The 22,113-nt window shown below is 41.2% G+C and overlaps 1 long non-coding RNA gene across 6 annotated transcripts; it reads left to right on the top strand.

The window, feature by feature from the left end:
- The first annotated feature begins 9,833 nt into the window (after positions 1-9,833).
- LOC127915970 (uncharacterized) lies at positions 9,834-15,742 on the top strand. 6 transcript variants are annotated; one of them, XR_008093172.1, is made up of 4 exons: positions 9,834-9,923; positions 12,677-12,824; positions 12,862-12,898; positions 14,907-15,742. It is a non-coding gene; the product is annotated as an uncharacterized LOC127915970 (long non-coding RNA). The 6 variants fall into 6 exon arrangements; XR_008093175.1 differs by lacking the exon at positions 12,862-12,898 and adding an exon at positions 14,648-14,684; XR_008093173.1 differs by lacking the exon at positions 12,862-12,898 and adding an exon at positions 14,796-14,832.
- The last annotated feature ends 6,371 nt before the right edge of the window (positions 15,743-22,113 follow it).

Here is a 22,113-nt window from a genome sequence, read left to right on the forward strand (position 1 = left end):
TTGGAGAGGAAACGCTCAATGCGCCAGTGGATGACATGGCTTCAGTTCATATTAGGAGAGAGTGGTGGAGTGGTCATCACCTTTTCACCGGGGAACAGGAGGGGACTTAGCTGCAAATAAAAATAGCAGATACATTCCATTTTACAGCATCTCATCATACGTTTGAGCAAAACATTTCTCCATGAAGTTCATCTCAGACATCTCAGAACTCACAAAGTCAAACACAGACTGCGCATCTCACCCACTAAGCACATCAAAGTATCCCAATAAGCGTTAAAGCCCTAATCATTCACATAACTAACAACTGCGAGTGACAACTGATGTCTGTTGATTTATCCATTTGCCATGATAAAAGATCCACTGCGTCAACATCTCGTTTAATGTAAATTTTAATGGATGATGCAAAGGAAGCTATCAAATCGTTCTAAATTGATTTAGACATCCCAGAGAAAACAGTAGAAATGTCCATATGCTCAGCAAGTAAAGCATCATAACGTGCAATTACCTCTGCAAGCTCCTTTCAGTTGCCCTTGTTAGCGTAATTTTCCCTCTCATAGTGCCCCTTTGCTTCGTCCCACAATGAGCCATTGTTTACAAAGCAACGTGCCCCCTTAAAGCCAACTCTTACATGTCCAAAAATGCTGTATCCCTGTTTCTTCTTACCTTCTCATTGTGTTTCACAGTTTGAATACGCATCCATTACATGATCGATGCAGCTTTTCCCCAGAAGCTTGAATCTGATGTGGGCAATGAAAGGGGTTCTTCAACAAAGAATCTACAACATTGTCGTTGGCATTAGCGAGTCATTCTGGCGGAGAAAACTGCAATCTGGTAGCTGGCTAGAAAACAATATATAATCTACTTCCTCCGTCTCCTGGAGTTTGAATAAATTTATTTGAATTTAATAATATCCTAAAAATGCTCAACTATCACTATTCAATATCTCAATCTCCATCTATCCAACAATGTCACCAACTCATCAGGCTTCTAAATCACATGTGTACTACTAGGCTCATTCTCTGATTCTTTGATTGGACAATATGTCAGTTTATACGGCAAAATATTTGATTGGGTGGAAGACGTCCTCCGGAAGTCGTCATAATTACCATGTAGGTCTATGGAAGGGGGTGATGAGCACAAGCCTCTCAAGTTTGGCATTGAAGTCAATGTAGCCAGAGGAGGATGGAAAATAGCTGTCCTCCGGATAGACCATGGTGCTACCCTACAGGGTGCTGTTGAGACTAATTTGATCTTCATTGCAAAATAATGTGTTTTAATCAGGTATTTGGTGCCGTGGATACATTTAGTATAGTTTTATCTAAAAAGGATAACTTTTTAAATGTTTCATTTGTTTCAGTTTTTTTTTAATTCCCTAACTAGCATGGTCTTCCCCTTCCTCCTCTGAGGAGCCTCCACTGCTTAAGGGTTATATTGCTCTTTGCACAAAAATAGGAAAGGATAATTTTAACATCATTAACTCCAGTCCAGCTCTCTTGACTTTCATTCCTTACCTATCAATGTGTTTGTTATAATTTGTATACTGGGAAATCAATATGATCAATATATAAATACAAAACAAATGACACTGTGGGCATTAATGACACCCTGGGATTACAACAGCTAATGCTGCCTGGGAAGATCAACTGATTAGATCCCATCGCAGTGCACAGAATCAATGGGAGACACATTGGGAACTAACCAGCCAAGCCCAACAGTACTCATGAGTTCACCTGGAAAGGCCTTTCTTGGATATCCTTTACAGCCTGCTGTGTCTATCTGGTAACCTCTCAGAAATCTAAGAAAAGAGTTGAGCGGGTGCCATGATGAGGCATTGGCTAATGTTGAAATGTCAAAGCACCTTAATTAACACGAGGGCTATAACTGTGATCAGAGCTCTCTTGATGCAGCCCAAGGTAAAATAAGAGAGCTGTGTAGACCCAATCCCTCTGCCTCAACCTTACTCCCAGATCAATGGAAATAGATTTCCTGCTTGGCACACACCTGAATGCTGTCAACAGCACATACATTTCGTTCTCTCTCGCTTCTTTTCCCCTCTTATCCAGTATTTCCTATGCAATCCATATTTCCCTAGCACGGTGCATGAAAATCTCAGGAGCTTTTTTGGCACAGCACCTTGCCATAAAACAGGAGAGTCTGTTTATGGTGGCCTCGTTTTTACTCTGTCAGCTTGCCTGGAGACTGAAAGGGTTCTTTTAAAAGGGGGACTGGGGCCTTTGGATGAGGCTAAAGCTTTGGTAAGCCCTCTCCTCTCCTGTATACATAACAGACACAAGGCCTTCTCTCCTTACTCCTCAGCCTTTAACAGTTGACATGTTTTTTAACTTATGATCTGGGTTAGCAGAAGATCATTTGGAAGAGAGTGAGGGAGGCATGTTAGAAGGGAGGAGGAGAGGGTTACAGTGCACTGTTATCATTCACATCCTGACTCAGTCAGAGTTGACACCGCTGCTCCAGAGAATTACTGGTGCGGCAGCCCGATCCCTCCTTCCCGGAGTAGTTCCTAATCTTCCCACTCTGCCGATTCCGAGTTTTCCACCACAAGCCACCTGAGTTCCCGAGGTTTGCGATGGACTCATTACCAAGAGTGCTGAGCAAGCAGAGTGTCACCTATAGCTGGGGAAGAGAGTTGCTCTCAGTAGTAAATCCATTTGCATCCTCCCCTGTTTTATTTGCTCTCGTCAAACTCTGTTCCCCGTTTCTCCATTCAGGCTTGTTTACCTGGCAAGCCGAGTGTGACTAAAGGAAATTCCCAAAGCCCGAGATGGGATTGGAGAAGGGAGGGAGCGTGGGGGGATTGAGCAGTTAAGGGGAGTCGGGGATGGGGAACAGCAGTATTACTTAGAGCTGTAACCCACCATCCCCATGCAGCCCCCAAAGGGTTAATTATAATGTGCAGCCTAGTGTAGATGAAATAAGGGAGAATCTCACACTAACACACACACACAGGGAGTTGACAGGGCTGCACACTAACAACGATAGGAGATTGAAGCAATATAGTGCCGCTGCTCTGCTTTTAATCTGAGCTAAATCGGGAATGAAAATAAATATACTTCTAGCATGGGAAACATTTATCTTAGGCTCGCGCTGAGGCTGAGTGATGAGGGCAAACAAAACAGCGCATCACATGTGTTCTAGTCTTTAAACATGTCTGCTCTTCATTTGGAGAATTAAGGTTCTTATATTGGTTTAAGCGCGGAAGCAGCCCAGAGATGAAGAGGTTAAATTTTAGGATGGATTTCTCCGGGAGACATTAATCACCCGCAAACTGAATTGCATTCGCGGGTCATCCCGGACTTTAAAGGCAGACCTTGTGAAGGATCCACAAAGGCTACGCCTTGAAAAGTGGGACAGATCTGACAAACCAACTGTTTGCAATTGATCTGTCAGAGTTGCCACATAGCTTAGCATAAATCTTTAATTAGCTGTTAGCTGAGAAGTTGGAACTATGAAAAAAACAACCATTTGCAAAGACATGTCTTCTGCAGCGGTTCTGCAAAGCCTCTGTTCAACAACAGCAGAAAAAAACGCTTTCCTTCACTTCTGAGATTCCCTAGTCTACTTATAACACAGAAAGCAAAAATAAATGATTTACACTTTCGACCGGCTATAAAGGATCAAGACTGTTGCATCTCGGAGCTTTGTGGGGCATAGAGGAAGTAAATCAATCAGGCTTCCTCTCAAATGTCGACAGAGAAAGCAACCTGCAGGTTTCAGGAATCAGAAAAGGCCAGTTGCCTGGTAAGTGTTTGGGAGTTTTTTAAACATAGCCATGTTTGTATTCAGACCGCAGTTTGGAGAATGAAGGTTCTTATATTGGTTTAGGGCGGAAGCAGCCCAGAGATGAAGAGGTTAAATTTTAGGATGGATTTCTCTGGGAGACATGAATCACCCGCAAACTCAATTGCATTCGCGGGTCATCCCGGTCTTTAAAGGAAGACCTTATGAAGGATCCATAAAGGCAACGCCTTGAAAAGTGGGACAGATCTGACAAACCAACTGTTTGTAACTGATCTGTCAGAGTTGCCACATAGCTTAGCATAAATCTTTAATTAGCTGTTAGCTGAGAAGTAGGAACTATGAAAAAAAAACAACCATTGGTAAAGACATGTCTTCTGCGGTGTTGCGCTCACCGAGCCGTAGCAGCGGGGAACCCAACCCAGCCACAGACACTCCGACTGAGGCCTGGGCTAATTTGGCTGGGATCACTGGCTAACCCCCCCAGATGAGGTGGCAGTTGACAAAACTACCTTCATTTCCTTTTGTTATTGTAGCAATGGGAGCGGAGAGCAGGGCAGAGACTGAGAGCAGCCCATGTTCCGGCTTAAGGACAGTGGGGGCTAGAAGGTGAAGGCATGAAGGCAATGCTCCATTGAACTTTAGGGGCTGATCAAAAGGAATGCGACCTGGGCTTGGCGAGGCAGTGGAGCTTATCGCCACAGCAGCAGAGGTTTTGAGAAGAAGATCCAGGGGCACCAGGTCTACGACATGCATGTGGATGTGCCCTGCGGTGTCACCCAGGAGCCTATGCAATCTGCAGTCAGCAGACCATTGCGTTGTACAGCGTAAGCATGGGCCAGAGGTAGCTAGAAGGAAGAGTGTTCAATACTCAGTCGACAGTGGTGGAGGGGACAGCGACTGTATACATTTCCATAAACGAGGAAGCAACAGCGGTGGTTGATCATGCTTCCTATAGCTCCACTGTGCTATGTACTTACCCCCCCACATGTCTACAGGCCAACCCCGTCAAACGAGCAAGTGTACCTCGGTGTTGATCAACACCTATTGATTATCTCTCTTGCTAATTGAGCTCAAGTAAATGACGAGCAATTAAAGCATGAGTGATACATTAACACAGTTGCATTAGCCATGCAAGACCTAACATGCCTACATTAGCCAAACAGTATAAATACTATCGAAACACTAACACATACACATAAGCTATGGACACAATCATTTTTTTGCTGCACCAACAACTTCTAACAATTGATGCGGTGCCGGTTAAATCGCTCGAATTGCCTCACTTTTCCCGAGCGCTTAGCTTGGGTCAGTTGATCAGTGCCTTTACCCACGGGAAAAGCCACCTGCATAAAGGAGAGGGAAATAGTTGCAATGTTCCTCTCCTGTCCTAGTTACCACAGTGCTCCCCTACTTCCCTTACTTGTGATCAATATTGCTGTCGTCATTAAGGGCTACTTGGTAATGAGACTGGGCCAAGGGATGGAGATGAGGATGCAGGTCATGTGTGCACAGTGCAGTATAAACCGAGACCTGTTGAAGTGGCGCCACGTCCTGGATATCATCCATGTCCCTACTCCTGTTTTTGAAATTGTGAAGATCGGTTTATCAATTAGTGTATATATTTCAGACCATGTCTATGGTATAAAAAGAACATGTTTTAGTATTATTTAATGGAACACACAACTTAATAACAATGGTTTCATCAAACTAAAAATGAGGTTGTTAGCCATGATGCTTTGCAGACATCTCTCATCAGCCAAATGATAGTGTGTCACAGGGGGAGGGCGGGGGAGGGAGGAGGGATGGGAGGGAGGGAGCTGCTCTGGGGTCAGGAGAGTGTGTGACTCAATCACTGGGCCCCACTAATAGCCATGCAAACACACATTTAGCCATGCAAACACACATTTAACCGTGACACTAAAATCCAGTGGTGCAAAATCGTCCATCACCGACTAGCAAAAAGCTTCAAGCTGGAAATAAAAGAATTAATGAAAGAAAAGGACAAGAACTGAGCCACCATGAGCCGCAACAAGAGAAAGACAGATCTATTTGCAGCTCTGCTGCTATAAGAGATCCGGTGAATCTCTGTCACTCCTGACCAAGAGGAAACCAAAAGACAACATGAAGGAGCCCATTTGTTTTGGTCCTCCAAGCCGTCTCTTTGCTGTGTAAATATGGGTAGGGCTCTAAGGCTGGAAAACACTAGGCCGCTAAAATAACACTTGCATGGATGGCCACCTCCGGCTCGGATTCAACCACAAACGTGACAGGCGATTACAGCCAGTCAGGCAAATTGACCAACTCACGGCCTCCTATAAAATGCTCTGTCACCATCCACTGTGTGTGTGTGCGTGTTTGTGTGAGGATAATCCAAGGAAATCTTTCACTTAATCATTATCAATAGGTATGTTTCCATCCAACTGGCGACAGAGTTTTGTGCAAATATTCCAAAATCTGCATGTTCCCATTGGAGATATGGGAGGTAGGCCGTCATTGTAAATAAGAATTTGTTCTTAACTGACTCGCATAGTTAAATGAAGGTTACATTTCAAATTAAAATAAATAAAACGTGGGAGGTAAATAATTTTTTAAAAAGTATTTACATCAAATCCATCAAAATCGATAAAAGGCTGTGCATGATAACGTAGTGCACTTACAAATTACTTTTGAGGTTAAATTCCAATGTACCGTATTTGACATACAATTTAAATGTAGCCAACAGCTCGCAGATACAGTGACGGTATAGCCGACATGATGAGATGATTATGGACAAAATGGCGAGATTGTCTTCATTTGTCAAACGGCAGCCGAGCATCGATCATGATGTCACCAAAATAAGACCGTCGATATTTATTGGAAAGGAGCAAAGCTCATCACTGTCCACTTTCACCACCCTGTGAAGTTTATCGTAACTTATTTCATCTGTAGCCTAATAAACTGCATGAGTCGTCGTGGTCGGACCACACACCAGTTATCATCGTGTGACTCGAAGTTTACTTCGATATGATGGTTATTGGCATAATTCATTTTACAGACACAAAAAGAGCCCATCTTATCTTATTTTGTTTTGTGGACATTTGGAACGTTTACTGATACAGTTGCTGTTTCCATCAGGCCTGCTATGGCATTCTTTATCCAACATATACTTTACTCACGTAACAAGGTTGAATGGAAATCTGGTTCATGTGGAAGATAAAGATACTGTACATTTAGGCACTGTGGGAGGCTATAAACAGCCCATTAATCATACGTTCATAAAGAGTTCCTTTAGATATGCAACCACGATGCCAAAACTGAGTCATTCCAAAAATGATACATATTTGAATAGAATATGGCCTTTTAACAGACCATAACAGAGTAATTTTACACATTGTACTCTCCAAGATTGTGTCTGGAGGTGTTTAAAATAGTTGCTTAAACAGAGGAATTGTAATAGGTCTTGTTTTAAGTGGGGTAACGTGGAGTTGAAATAGGTCTTGTTTTAAGTGGGATAATGAGGAGTAGAAATAGGCTTTGTTTTAAGTGGGGTAACGAGGAGTTGAAATAGGTCTTGTTTTAAGTGGGATAATGAGGAGTTGAAATAGGCCTTGTTTTAAGTGGGGTAATACGGAGTTGAAATAGGCCTTGTTTTAAGTGGGCTAACGAGGAGTTAAAATAGGTATTGTGTTAAGTGGTGTAACGAGGAATTGAAATAGGTCTTGTTTTAAGTGGGATAATGAGGAGTTGAAATAGGCCTTGTTTTAAGTGGGGTAACGAGGAGTTGAAATAGGTCTTGTTGTAAGTGGGATAACGAGGAGTTGAAATAGGTATTGTGTTAAGTGGGGTAACGAGGAATTGTAATAGGTCTTGTTTTAAGTGGGATAACGAGGAGTTGAAATAGGTCTTGTTTTAAGTGGGATAATGAGGAGTTGAAATAGGCCTTGTTTTAAGTGGGGTAACGAGGAGTTGAAATAGGTATTGTGTTAAGTGGGGTAACGAGGAATTGTAATAGGTCTTGTTTTAAGTGGGGTAACGAGGAGTTGAAATAGGTCTTGTTTTAAGTGGGCTAATGAGGAGTTAAAATAGGTATTGTGTTATGTGGTGTAACGAGGAGTTGAAATAGGTCTTGTTTTAAGTGGGGTAACGAGGAGTTGAAATAGGTCTTGTTTTAAGTGGGGTAACGGAGTTGAAATAGGTCATGTTTTAAGTGGGATAACGAGGAGTTAAAATAGGTATTGTATTAAGTGGTGTAACAAGGAGTTGAAATAGGTCTTGTTTTAAGTGGGATAATGAGGAGTTGAAATAGGCTTTGTTTTAAGTGGGGTAACGAGGAGTTGAAATAGGTCTTGTTTTAAGTGGGGTAACCAGGAGTTGAAATAGGTCTTGTATTAAGTGGTGTAACAAGGAGTTGAAATAGGTCTTGTTTTAAGTGGGATAACGAGGAGTTGAAATAGGCCTTGTTTCAAGTGGGGTAACGAGGAGTTGAAATAGGTCATGTTTTAAGTGGGATAACGAGGAGTTAAAATAGGTCTTGTATTAAGTGGTGTAACAAGGAGTTGAAATAGGTCTTGTTTTAAGTGGGGTAACGAGGAGTTGAAATAGGCCTTGTTTTAAGTGGGGTAACGAGGAGTTGAAATAGGTCTTGTTTTAAGTGGGATAATGAGGAGTTGAAATAGGCCTTGTTTTAAGTGGGGTAATGAGGAGTTGAAATAGGTCTTGTTTTAAGTGGGGTATAGAGGAGTTGAAATAGGTCTTGCTTTAAGTGGGATAATGAGGAGTTGAAATAGGCTTTGTTTTAAGTGGGGTAACCAGGAGTTGAAATAGGTCTTGTTTTTGATAAATAGAAATAGGCCTTGTTTTAAGTGGGGTAACGAGGAGTTGAAATAGGTCTTGTTTTAAGTTGAAAGTTGAAATAGGTCTTGTTTTAAGTGGGATAACGAGGAGTTGAAATAGGCCTTGTTTTAAGTGGGGTAACCAGGAGTTGAAATAGGTCTTGTTTTAAGTGGGATAATGAGGAGTTGAAATAGGCCTTGTTTTAAGTGGGGTAACGAGGAGTTGAAATAGGTCTTGTTGTAAGTGGGATAACGAGGAGTTGAAATAGGTATTGTGTTAAGTGGGGTAACGAGGAATTGTAATAGGTCTTGTTTTAAGTGGAGTAGCGAGGAGTTGAAATAGGTCTTGTTTTAAGTGGGGTAACGGAGTTGAAATAGGTCATGTTTTAAGTGGGATAACGAGGAGTTAAAATAGGTATTGTATTAAGTGGGGTAATGAGGAGTTGAAATAGGTCTTGTTGTAAGTGGGATAATGAGGAGTTAAAATAGGTATTGTATTATGTGGTGTAACGAGGAGTTGAAATAGGTCTTGTTTTAAGTGGGGTAAAGAGGAGTTGAAATAGGTCTTGTTTTAATGACGGAGTTGAAATAGGTCATGTTTTAAGTGGGATAACGAGGAGTTAAAATAGGTATTGTATTAAGTGGTGTAACAAGGAGTTGAAATAGGTCTTGTTTTTGGGATAGGAGTTAAAATAGGTATTGTATTAATGAGGAGTTGAAATAGGTCTTGTTTTAAGTGGGGTATTGAGGAGTTGAAATAGGTCTTGTTTTAAGTGGGGTAACGAGGAGTTGAAATAGGTCTTGTTTTAAGTGGGATAATGAGGAGTTGAAATAGGCCTTGTTTTAAGTGGGGTAATGAGGAGTTGAAATAGGTCTTGTTTTAAGTGGGATAATGAGGAGTTGAAATAGGCCTTGTTTTAAGTGGGGTAACGAGGAGTTGAAATAGGTCTTGTTTTAAGTGGGCTAACGAGGAGTTAAAATAGGTATTGTGTTAAGTGGTGTAACGAGGAATTGCAATAGGTCTTGTTTTAAGTGGGATAATGAGGAGTTGAAATAGGCTTTGTTTTAAGTGGGGTAACGAGGAGTTGATATAGGTCTTGTTTTAAGTGGAGTAACGAGGAGTTGAAATAGGTATTGTGTTAAGTGGGGTAACGAGGAGTTGAAATAGGTCTTGTTTTAAGTGGGGTAACGAGGAGTTGAAATAGGTCTTGTTTTAAGTGGGGTAACGAGGAGTTGAAATAGGCCTTGTTTTAAGTGGGGTAACGAGGAGTTGAAATAGGTCTTGTTTTAAGTGGGGTAACGAGGAGTTGAAATAGGCTTTGTTTTAAGTGGGGTAACGAGGAGTTGAAATAGGTCTTGTTTTAAGTGGGGTAACGAGGAGTTGAAATAGGTCTTGTTTTAAGTGGGGTAACGAGGAGTTGAAATAGGCCTTGTTTTAAGTGGGGTAACGAGGAGTTGAAATAGGTCTTGCTTTGAGTGGGATAATGAGGAGTTGAAATAGGCTTTGTTTTAAGTGGGGTAATGAGGAGTTGAAATAGGTCTTGTTTTAAGTGGGGTATAGAGGAGTTGAAATAGGTCTTGTTTTAAGTGGGGTAACGAGGAGTTGAAATAGGTCTTGTTTTAAGTGGGGTAACGAGGAGTTGAAATAGGTCTTGTTTTAAGTGGGGTAATGAGGAGTTGTCTCAGCCTCCAGTATTTATGCTGCAGGAGTTTGTGTCGGGGGCTCGGGTCAGTTTGTTATATCTGGAGTACTTCTCCTGTCCTATTCGGTGTCCTGTGTGAATCTAAGTGTGTGTTCTCTAATTCTCTCCTTCTTTCTTTCTCTCTCTCGGAGGACCTGAGCCCTAGGACCATGCCCCAGGACTACCTGACATGATGACTCCTTGCTGTCCCCAGTCCACCTGGCCATGCTGCTGCTCCAGTTTCAACTGTTCTGCCTTACTATTATTCGACCATGCTGGTCATTTATGAACATTTGAACATCTTGGCCATGTTCTGTTATAATCTCCACCCGGCACAGCCAGAAGAGGACTGGCCACCCCACATAGCCTGGTTCATCTCTAGGTTTCTTCTGAGGTTTTGGCCTTTCTAGGGAGTTTTTCCTAGCCACCGTGCTTCTACACCTGCATTGCTTGCTGTTTGGGGTTTTAGGCTGGGTTTCTGTACAGCACTTTGAGATATCAGCTGATGTACGAAGGGCTATATAAATACATTTAATTTGATTTGATTTGAAAGAGCAGGTGCAACATATTTTACTTGTTTTTCAATGGCAGAGGCTGTTTTCTCTGTCTTTCAACTTAACAGCCAAATCAAATCATCAAATCAAATGCTATTTGTCACATGCACCGAATACAACAAGTTGTAGACCTTACCGTGAAATGCTTACTTACAAGGCCTTAAATATACAGTACAATGAGGATTTACACATCCATATAGGGGGAAATGGATGACTAATGTGGCTGATATGCCAAGTGACAACTCCTTAACAAGTCTGTGGGATCAAATGATTTGTTTAGGTCTTGTTTTAAGTGGGATAATGAGGAGTTGAAATAGGCCTTGTTTTAAGTGGGGTAATGAGGAGTTGAAATAGGTCTTGTTGTAAGTGGGATAACGAGGAGTTGAAATAGGTATTGTGTTAAGTGGGGTAACGAGGAATTGTAATAGGTCTTGTTTTAAGTGGAGTAACGAGGAGTTGAAATAGGCCTTGTTTTAAGTGGGGTAATGAGGAGTTGAAATAGGTCTTGTTTTAAGTGGGGTAACGAGGAGTTGAAATAGGCCTTGTTTTAAGTGGGGTAACGAGGAGTTGAAATAGGTCTTGCTTTAAGTGGGATAATAAGGAGTTGAAATAGGCCTTGTTTTAAGTGGGCTAACGAGGAGTTAAAATAGGTATTGTGTTAAGTGGTGTAACGAGGAATTGTAATAGGTCTTGTTTTAAGTGGGATAATGAGGAGTTGAAATAGGCTTTGTTTTAAGTGGGGTAACGAGGAGTTGAAATAGGCCTTGTTTTAAGTGGGGTAACGAGGAGTTGAAATAGGTCTTGTTTTAAGTGGGATAATGAGGAGTTGAAATAGGCCTTGTTTTAAGTGGGGTAACGAGGAGTTGAAATAGGTCTTGTTGTAAGTGGGATAACGAGGAGTTGAAATAGGTATTGTGTTAAGTGGGGTAATGAGGAATATTTAATAGGTCTTGTTTTAAGTGGGATAACGAGGAGTTGAAATAGGTCTTGCTTTAAGTGGGATAATAAGGAGTTGAAATAGGCCTTGTTTTAAGTGGGCTAACGAGGAGTTAAAATAGGTATTGTGTTAAGTGGTGTAACGAGGAATTGCAATAGGTCTTGTTTTAAGTGGGATAATGAGGAGTTAAAATAGGTATTGTGTTATGTGGTGTAACGAGGAGTTGAAATAGGTCTTGTTTTAAGTGGGGTAAAGAGGAGTTGAAATAGGTCTTGTTTTAAGTGGGGTAACGGAGTTGAAATAGGTCATGTTTTAAGTGGGATAACGAGGAGTTAAAATAGGTATTGTATTAAGTGGTGTAACAAGGAGTTGAAATAGGTTATGTTTTAAGTGGGATAACGAGGAGTTAAAATAGGTATTGTATTAAGTGGGGTAACGAGGAGTTGAAATAGGTCTTGTTTTAAGTGGGGTAACGAGGAGTTGAAATAGGTCTTGTTTTAAGTGGGATAATGAGGAGTAGAAATAGGCTTTGTTTTAAGTGGGGTAACGAGGAGTTGAAATAGGTCTTGTTTTAAGTGGGATAATGAGGAGTTGAAATAGGCCTTGTTTTAAGTGGGGTAACGAGGAGTTGAAATAGGTCTTGTTGTAAGTGGGATGACGAGGAGTTGAAATAGGTATTGTGTTAAGCGGGGTAACGAGGAATTGTAATAGGTCTTGTTTTAAGTGGGATAACGAGGAGTTGAAATAGGTCTTGTTTTAAGTGGGGTAACGAGGAGTTGAAATAGGCTTTGTTTTAAGTGGGGTAACGAGGAGTTGAAATAGGTATTGTGTTAAGTGGGGTAACGAGGAGTTGAAATAGGTCTTGTTTTAAGTGGGGTAACGAGGAGTTGAAATAGGCCTTGTTTTAAGTGGGGTAACGAGGAGTTGAAATAGGTCTTGTGTTAAGTGGGGTAATGAGGAGTTGAAATAGGTATTGTGTTAAGTGGGGTAACGAGGAGTTGAAATAGGTCTTGTTTTAAGTGGGGTAACGAGGAGTTGAAATAGGCTTTGTTTTAAGTGGAGTAACGAGGAGTTGAAATAGGTATTGCGTTAAGTGGGGTAACGAGGAGTTGAAATAGGTATTGTGTTAAGTGGGGTAACGAGGAGTTGAAATAGGTCTTGTTTTAAGTGGGGTAACGAGGAGTTGAAATAGGCCTTGTTTTAAGTGGGGTAACGAGGAGTTGAAATAGGTCTTGTTTTAAGTGGGGTAACGAGGAGTTGAAATAGGTCTTGCTTTAAGTGGGATAATAAGGAGTTGAAATAGGCCTTGTTTTAAGTGGGCTAACGAGGAGTTAAAATAGGTATTGTGTTAAGTGGTGTAACGAGGAATTGTAATAGGTCTTGTTTTAAGTGGGATAATGAGGAGTTGAAATAGGCTTTGTTTTAAGTGGGGTAACGAGGAGTTGAAATAGGTCTTGCTTTAAGTGGGATAATAAGGAGTTGAAATAGGCCTTGTTTTAAGTGGGGTATAGAGGAGTTGAAATAGGTCTTGTTGTAATTGGGATAACGAGGAGTTGAAATAGGTATTGTGTTAAGTGGGGTAATGAGGAATTGTAATAGGTCTTGTTTCAAGTGGGGTAACGAGGAGTTGAAATGGGTATTGTTTTAAGTGGGGTAACGAGGAGTTGAAATAGGTCTTGTTTTAAGTGGGGTAACGAGGAGTTGATAAAGGTCTTGTTTTAAGTGGGGTAATGAGGAGTTGATATAGGTCTTGTTTTAAGTGGAGTAACGAGGAGTTGAAATAGGTATTGTGTTAAGTGGGGTAACGAGGAGTTGAAATAGGCTTTGTTTTAAGTAAGGAAACGAGGAGTTGAAATAGGTATTGTTTTAAGTAAGGTAACGAGGAGTTGAAATAGGTCTTGTTTTAAGTGGGGTAACGAGAAGTTGAAATAGGTCTTGCTTTAAGTGGGGTAACGAGGAGTTGAAATAGGTCTTGCTTTGAGTGGGATAATGAGGAGTTGAAATAGGTCTTGTTTTAAGTGGGGTAATGAGGAGTTGAAATAGGTCTTGTTTTAAGTGGGGTAACGGAGTTGAAATAGGTCATGTTTTAAGTGGGATAACGAGGAGTTAAAATAGGTATTGTATTAAGTGGGGTAACGAGGAGTTGAAATAGGTCTTGTTGTAAGTGGGATAATGAGGAGTTAAAATAGGTATTGTGTTATGTGGTGTAACGAGGAGTTGAAATAGGTCTTGTTTTAAGTGGGGTAAAGAGGAGTTGAAATAGGTCTTGTTTTAAGTGGGGTAACGGAGTTGAAATAGGTCATGTTTTAAGTGGGATAACGAGGAGTTAAAATAGGTATTGTATTAAGTGGTGTAACAAGGAGTTGAAATAGGTTATGTTTTAAGTGGGATAACGAGGAGTTAAAATAGGTATTGTATTAAGTGGGGTAACGAGGAGTTGAAATAGGTCTTGTTGTAAGTGGGGTAACGAGGAGTTGAAATAGGTCTTGTTTTAAGTGGGATAATGAGGAGTTGAAATAGGCGAGGAGTTGAAATAGGTCTTGTTTTTGGGATAATGAGGAGTTGAAATAGGCCTTGTTTTAAGTGGGGTAACGAGGAGTTGAAATAGGTCTTGTTGTAAGTGGGATAACGAGGAGTTGAAATAGGTATTGTGTTAAGTGGGGTAATGAGGAATTGTAATAGGTCTTGTTTCAAGTGGGGTAATGAGGAGTTGAAATAGGTATTGTTTTAAGTGGGATAATGAGGAGTTGAAATAGGCTTTGTTTTAAGTGGGGTAACGAGGAGTTGATATAGGTCTTGTTTTAAGTGGAGTAACGAGGAGTTGAAATAGGTATTGAGTTAAGTGGGGTAACGAGGAGTTGAAATAGGCTTTGTTTTAAGTGGTGTAACGAGGAGTTGAAATAGGTATTGTGTTAAGTGGGGTAACGAGGAGTTGAAATAGGTCTTGTTTTAAGTGGGGTAACGAGGAGTTGAAATAGGCCTTGTTTTAAGTGGGGTAAAGAGGAGTTGAAATAGGTCTTGTGTTAAGTGGGGTAATGAGGAGTTGAAATAGGTATTGTGTTAAGTGGGGTAACGAGGAGTTGAAATAGGTCTTGTTTTAAGTGGGGTAACGAGGAGTTGCAATAGGTATTGTGTTAAGTGGGGTAAAGAGGAGTTGAAATAGGTATTGTTTTAAGTGGGGTAACGAGGACTTGAAATAGGTATTGTTGTAAGTGGGATAACGAGGAGTTGAAATAGGTATTGTGTTAAGTGGGGTAACGAGGAATTGTAATAAGTCTTGTTTTAAGTGGGGTAACGAGGAGTTGAAAAAGGCCTTGTTTTAAGTGGGATAATGAGGAGTTGAAATAGGCCTTGTTTTAAGTGGGGTAACGAGGAGTTGAAATAGGTCTTGTTGTAAGTGGGGTAACGAGGAGTTGAAATAGGTCTCGTTTTAAGTGGGATAATGAGGAGTTGTAATAGGCCTTGTTTTAAGTGGGGTAACGAGGAGTTGAAATAGGTCTTGTTTTAAGTGGGATAATGAGGAGTTGAAATAGGCCTTGTTTTAAGTGGGGTATAGAGGAGTTGAAATAGGTCTTGTTGTAATTGGGATAACGAGGAGTTGAAATAGGTATTGTGTTAAGTGGGGTAATGAGGAATTGTAATAGGTCTTGTTTCAAGTGGGGTAACGAGGAGTTGAAATGGGTATTGTTTTAAGTGGGGTAACGAGGAGTTGAAATAGGTCTTGTTTTAAGTGGGGTAACGAGGAGTTGATAAAGGTCTTGTTTTAAGTGGGGTAATGAGGAGTTGATATAGGTCTTGTTTTAAGTGGAGTAACGAGGAGTTGAAATAGGTATTGTGTTAAGTGGGGTAATGAGGAGTTGAAATAGGCTTTGTTTTAAGTAAGGTAACGAGGAGTTGAAATAGGTCTTGTTTTAAGTGGGGTAATGAGGAGTTGAAATAGGTCTTGTTTTAAGTGGGGTAACGAGGAGTTGAAATAGGTCTTGTTTTAAGTGGGGTAACGAGGAGTTGAAATAGGTCTTGCTTTGAGTGGGATAATGAGGAGTTGAAATAGGCTTTGTTTTAAGTGGGGTAACGAGGAGTTGAAATAGGTCTTGCTTTGAGTGGGATAATGAGGAGTTGAAATAGGCTTTGTTTTAAGTGGGGTAATGAGGAGTTGAAATAGGTCTTGTTTTAAGTAAGGTAACGAGGAGTTGAAATAGGTCTTGTTTTAAGTGGGGTAACGAGGAGTTGTCTCAGCCTCTAGTATTTATGCTGCAGGAGTTTGTGTCGGGGGCTCGGGTCAGTTTGTTATATCTGGAGTACTTCTCCTGTCCTATTCGGTGTCCTGTGTGAATCTAAGTGTGTGTTCTCTAATTCTCTCCTTCTTTCTTTTCTCTCTCGGAGGACCTGAGCCCTAGGACCATGCACCAGGACTACCTGACATGATGACTCCTTGCTGTCCCCAGTCCACCTGGCCATGCTGCTGCTCCAGTTTCAACTGACCTGAGCCCTAGGACCATGCCCCAGGACTACCTGACATGATGACTCCTTGCTGTCCCCAGTCCACCTGGCCATGCTGCTGCTCCAGTTTCAACTGTTCTGCCTTACTATTATTTGACCATGCTGGTCATTTATGAACATTTGAACATCTTGGCCATGTTCTGTTATAATCTCCACCCGGCACAGCCAGAAGAGGACTGGCCACCCCACATAGCCTGGTTCCTCTCTAGGTTTCTTCCTAGGTTTTGGCCTTTCTAGGGAGTTTTTCCTAGCCACCGTGCTTCTACACCTGCATTGCTTGCTGTTTGGGGTTTTAGGCTGGGTTTCTGTACAGCACTTTGAGATATCAGCTGATGTACGAAGGGCATATAAATCAATTTGATTTGATTTGAAAGAGCAGGTGCAACATATTTTACTTGTTTTTCAATGGCAGAGGCTGTTTTCTCTGTCTTTCAACTTAACAGCCAAATCAAATCATCAAATCAAATGTTATTTGTCACATGCACCGAATACAACAAGTTGTAGACCTTACCGTGAAATGCTTACTTACAAGCCCTTAAATATACAGTACAATGAAGATTTACACATCCATATAGGGGAAATGGATGGCTAATGTGGCTGATATGCCAAGTGACAACTCCTTAACAAGTCTGTGGGATCAAATGATTTGTTTACCACTGGCGTGCGTTGCCACTGGGTTATAACAATCCCCCCATCAACATAGGCCACTGTGGTGTCGTATTTGGCACGCGGTCCCTTCAGCCAACGCTGACACTTTCAGTACTTGCCTTACACTTGATGTGTGTTATAATGGGGAGGGGGGGGCAAGTTCTTTATGTATGTGGAGTACGCATCCATTCTCCAATGATCCAAATGAAATGTGCCCGTCTGAAATACTGCCACGAGATTACAGGGCTAGTTGGAATGACAGCAGCTGCATTTCATACAAATGGAGCTGAATACATAATGCATACCGTTGTCTGCATGAACCCTTTCTCATGCTAATAGGAACCTTTCTGGAGATGTCTCCAAGGTATGTGCGGATGGGGAGCCCAGTGACAGTTAGTGAGAGGAGAGGAAAACTCAAACAAAATGCACTGTAAAATCATCACCGTCTTCCGTCCTCTGTATAATCAAGGCATTAGATTAAACATCTTTAATTAAATAGGCCTATACTTCAGTTTTGTTTGGCAAATCGGAGAGGTACCTTAGTTCCAAGTTGTTGTCAGCCTATGATGGGAAATTTCCAGAAAATCACAGCAAAAAGCCCATGAGGTCATTTATGGCTGTAGAGGCCTGGGTCCAGGCAGAACACCTATACAACATGTATGGCAGAGCCATCAGTAGATGTGATGAACATGTCTGAGAATATAACCACTGTAAGTGGGAGGAATGGCTCTCGGGGTGACGCCTCAGACACACCAAGGATACTGACTGCCGAGAGGTACTTAGCACCTCTACCCAGAGTGTTGGCAGTCAATTATTTGTTGGTTACATAGAACAGAATATCCCCAGTCAGCCTCGTTGAAATACTCCAGACCACAGGGCGGCAGTAGTGCTGCTTTGTTAAGCTACTTTTGGCTTGTGCCTGCTTCTAACTACCTAGATAGCTAATGTTAGCTAACTAGCACACCACAGTAATGTTGTAGCTCGCTAGCTAGCATTTGTAGTAAAGGCCTTGTTGATACTAGCCAGATGGTCACAACTAAAAAAATATATGTTTTTATATGTATTGGTCACATACACATGTTTAGCAGATGTTATTGTAAGTGTAGCGAAATGCTTGTACTACTGTAGATGACTAGCAACACAATTTAATTACAATGGATTTGTTTATGAATTAAGTATCTGCCTGTTAGCTGCCAAGAGTCAGTGGAGTTGCTAGCTATGTCGTCCTAACTGGCAATCGGTGAGGCTAACTGTTTAGCTAACGCTAGCTAGCAAGAAAACTGGCACTGGAATTATTGGATAATGATTGGAAAACAGGATTTATTCATCAACTTGTTAGATAGCTGACTTGGTAAAGCATTGAGTGTTGTTTGCTGCACTTAACACCACATTCGTTTCATATTAAGTGTGTGTGACTGCCTGGATCAGTTAGCAAGCAACCTTTAGCTAGCTAGCCAACTAGTGAGCAAGTGCACATTCTCAAACCTAACAAAAAAATACTTATTCAAGCACAAAACTCATTCGGCAGATAAAGAAGATGTAAAGACTTGCCCTAGAATAAAAACAAATTATACACTTAAATAGGTTTAGAACAATTCTGATGAAAAGGGGTTGGATTACACCTGGAAAAGTGCAATATTTTTAATCTTCTGTTGCCATTGGTGGGCAGATTTGGCACATTTTTTAAAAATTTCATTGGTGCTTTAAGTAAAATCACCAACCAGGGTAACCGGGCCATGCAAAAAAAACTTGCCCACTCTATGGGCACCCCCATGTGGAGGTCTGTGCTCTCTGATTGGCTCAAAGCCACCAACACGCAGGGAAATTCTACATGTAGAGACGTCCAGTTCGTCAGTACCAGGCAGTGTCTTTTGTTCTAGCAAGAGAAGTACCTATCGGCAGTTGTCTTGCTGTGTCTGACCTCTAAATCGAGTCCAGGCATTAAATCCCAAGCCATTTAATAGTATGGCTGATATAGGCATAGGCACTAACTGCTGTTGGGTAGATGAATGAAATTCCCATTTATGTTCCCTCTGCTTAAATGTTTTACAATTCCTCTTTGTTTAGTCGTTTGAGTGCACGGTTCAGTGATCAAGAACACACTTCCCACTGGGCACACACTGGTTGCATCTACGTTGTTTCCACGTCAAACCAACATGAAATAGACGTTTAATTGACGTCTGTGCCCAGTGGATTTCGACTAAAATATAAATCAAGTTACTTTTTACAAACGGATGCCATCGTCCAAGTTAGATACTCATTTGACATTATGCGTGTATCGCAAATCACTATACGCGTGCACTGAATATGTTTACGGTCTGTATCCTCCTATAAAATGTCTCCACATCTATTATTATCTCTATGTTGTTATTTACGAGAAGTCTATATGTGAATGATCAATTTGTGTTTGTGTGGAGGATGTTGGTATAGCAACAGCGAATAATGATCCCAATGACTGAATAAACTGGTTGTCCCATATATGGTCTCTTTTGTGGTTTCACAGTGTGTTCTGGGCTGTGGTGACCTCACCCCTCCTATGGACAGGACTCTGTGGTCAGGCCTCATGGAGTAGGGTTTCAGCCACTGTCTTTAGCATTGTTTCCTCTTCGGCCTGTCACTGGTGCCATGTCAATACTAGGTAGGTTTCAAATCAAATGTTATTGGTCACATACACGTGGTTAGCAGATGTTCTTGTGCTTCTAGTTCCGGCCGTGCAGTAATATCTAACAAGTAATCTGACAATTTCACAACAACTACCTTGTGCACACAAGTGTAAAGAAATTAATAAGAATATGTACATGTAAATGTACGGCGATGGCCGTGCGGCATAGGCAAGATGCAGAAGATGGTATAGAGCACAGTATATACATATGAGATGAGTAATGTAGGGTATGTAAACATTATATAAAATGGCATTGTTTAAAGTGACTAGTGATACATTTATTACATCCACTTTTTAATTATTAAAGTGGCTAGAGATTTGAGTCAGTATGTTGGCAGCAGCCACTCAATGTTAGGGATGGCTCTTTAACAGTCTGATGGCCTTGAGATATAAACTGTTTTTCAGTCTGGATGATAGCGGGGTGAACAGGCAGTGGCTTGGGTGGTTGTTGTCCTTGATGATCTTTTTGGCTTTCCTGTGACATCGGGTGGTGTAGGTGTCCTGGAGGGCAGGTAGTTTGCCCCCGGTGATGCGTTGTGCAGACCTCACTACCCTCTGGAGAGCCTTACGGTTGTGGGTGGAGCAGTTGCCCTACTAGGCGGTGATACAGTCCGACAGGATGCTCTCGATTGCGCATCTGTAGAAGTTTGTGAGTGTTTTCGGTGACAAGCCAAATTTCTTCAGCCTCCTGAGGTTGAAGAGGCGCTATTGCGCCTTCTTCACCACGCTGTCTGTGTGGGTTTGGACTGGCCTTTTAGATTCTAGCCACTCATTCCACACCAGTCTTAACTGATCAGATTGGGAATCAGATTGAATCATGTGTGAAAAAGCTAGCTTTTTCCATTGACATTAATGTGTTTTAGTGGACATATGGAATTATTTTAAGATGGCCATACTATGGATAATTTAGCTATTTTGTTTGACATTTTAGGACCACGTTTAGATATAAAAATATATTGATGTTAAATGTTGGTCTTTACAACTAAAAACCATAGAAACGCATTGAATAATCAATTCCTAAATAGAAAAAAGGACAGTAAAAAAAATAAATCCTAAGAAACAAGGTTTTGAATTGTCTGTCCTACATCTAAGAAAACTCAGGAAATAGAGTTGAAGTCGGAAGTTAACATACACCTTAGCCAAATACATTTAACCTCAGTTTTTCACAATTCTTGACATTTAATCAGAGTAAAAATTCCCTGTCGTAGGTCAGTTAGGATCACCACTTTATTTTAATCATGTGAAAAGACAGAATAATAGTAGAGAGAATGATTTATTTCAGCTTTTATTTATTTTATCACATTCCCAGTTGGTCAGAGGTTTACATACAGTCAATTAGTATTTGGTAGCATTGCCTTCAACTTGGGTCAAACGTTTCGGGTAGCCTTCCACAACCTACCCATTATAAGATGGATGAATTTTGGCACATTCCTCCTGACAGAGCAAGTGTAACTGAGTCAGGTTTTTAGGCCTCCTTGCTCGCACACGCTTTTTCAGTTCTGCCCACACATTTTCTGTAGGATTGAGGTCAGGGCTTTGTAATGGCCGCTCCAATACCTTGACTTTGTTGTCCTTAAGCCATTTTTCCACAACTTTGCCAGTATGCTTTGGGTCATTGTCCATTTGGAAGACCCATTTGCGACCAAGCTTCAACTTCCTGACTGATGTCTTGAGATGTTGCTTCAATATATCAACATCATTTTACATATATTTTGTGAAGTGCACCAGTCCCTCCTGCAGCAAAGCACCCCCACAACATGATGCTGACACCCCTGTGCTTCACAGTTGGGATGGTGTTCTTCGGCTTGTAAGCCTCCTCTTTTTCCTCCAAGCATAACGATGGTCATTATGCCCAAACAGTTCTATTTTTGTTTCAGACCAGAGGACATTTCTCCAAAAAGTAAGATCTTTGTACCCGTGTGCAGTTGCAAACCGTCTGGCTTTTTTATGTCGGTTTTGGAGCGGAGGCTTCTTCCTTGCTGAGCGGCCTTTCAGGTTATGTTGATATAGGACTCGTTTTACTGTGGATATAGATACTGTTGTACCTGTTTCCTCCAGCATCTCCACAAGGTCCTTTGCTGTTGTTCTGTGATTAATTTGCACTTTTCACACCAAAGTACGTCCATCTCTAGGAGACAGAACATGTCTCCTTCCTGAGAGGTATGATGGCTCCGTGGTCCCTTAGATTTCTTTAGATTTTCTCAGGATGTCTTGAAATACATCCACAGGTACACCTCCAATTGACTCAAAAGATGTCAATTAGCCTATCAGAAGCTTCTAAAGCCATAACATAATTTTGGGGGATTTTCCAGGCTGTTTAAAGGCACTGTCAACTTAGTGTATGTAAACTTCTGACCCACTGGAATTGCGATACAGTGAATTATAAGTAAAATAATCTGTCTGTAAACAATTGCTGAAATTAATAACTTGTGTCAGGCACAAAGTAGATGTCCTAACCGACTTGCCAAAACTATAGTTTCTTAAGTTTTAATGACTCCAACCTAAGTGCATGTAAACTTCCGACTTCAACTGTATATACAGTATATATATATATTTTTTT

Source organism: Oncorhynchus keta, chromosome 35, assembly GCF_023373465.1.
Source record: "Oncorhynchus keta strain PuntledgeMale-10-30-2019 chromosome 35, Oket_V2, whole genome shotgun sequence".
Taxonomy (NCBI): domain Eukaryota; kingdom Metazoa; phylum Chordata; class Actinopteri; order Salmoniformes; family Salmonidae; genus Oncorhynchus; species Oncorhynchus keta.